The following is a 748-nucleotide window of genomic DNA, read 5'->3' on the forward strand; positions in this document are numbered from 1 at the left end:
ATTCTTCCTTGTCACACACACAACCTCTCCACCAAGCTTCGTCCAAATCCGTCCATAACGTTTTGAGATATCCTGCTGGATGTATCGTTTTTGGCCCTGTCTCCCAATGGTGAAGAATCATTTTAAAGAATTGTCGGAGCCGGATCCGATTCCAGATCTTCACCAAAATCGAATCATTTCGTCTTTGTCACACACGCCACATCTCTGCCGAATTTAGTCCGAATCCGTCTACAACCTTTTGAGATATCATGTTCACAAACGGACAGACAGACAAACAGACAGGGGTAAAAAACATAACCTCCATCCACCGTTGGTGACAGAAAATACGAAACTCTCACTTGGGAAACATTTTCGGTCCTTCAAGTATTTCCAAAGAGAATAAGTTGCTGCTTACGACCATACCACCCTGAATACGCCTGATCTCGTCCGATCTCGGAAGCTAAGCAGGTTCGGGCCAGGTTAGTACCTGGATGGGAGACCGCCTGGGAACCCCGGGTGTTGTAGGCTTTTTTTTCTCCTGCAGGGGGGGTCTGGGTCGGCTTTTTTTCCTCCGACTGGACACCATACCACCCTGCAGGCTTGTAGGCTTTTTTCCCTCCTCCTGGACACCATGCCATCCTGCAGTCTTGTCGGCTTTTTTTCCTCCTCCTGGACACCATGCCACCCTGCAGTCTTGTGGGCTTTTTTTCCTCCTCCTGGACACCATACCACACTGCAGTCTTGTGGGCTTTTTTTCCTCTCCTGGACA

The 748-nt window shown here is 48.9% G+C and overlaps 1 non-coding gene across 1 annotated transcript; it reads left to right on the forward strand.

Annotated features, from left to right (window-relative positions):
* The first annotated feature begins 388 nt into the window (after window positions 1-388).
* LOC144890258 (5S ribosomal RNA) lies at window positions 389-507 on the forward strand. Its single transcript, XR_013622300.1, has one exon. It is a non-coding gene; the product is annotated as a 5S ribosomal RNA (ribosomal RNA).
* Window positions 508-748: the final 241 nt, after the last annotated feature.

This window comes from Myxine glutinosa, chromosome 1 (genome assembly GCF_964187855.1).
Source record: "Myxine glutinosa chromosome 1, kmMyxGlut1.1, whole genome shotgun sequence".
Taxonomy (NCBI): Eukaryota; Metazoa; Chordata; class Myxini; order Myxiniformes; family Myxinidae; genus Myxine; species Myxine glutinosa.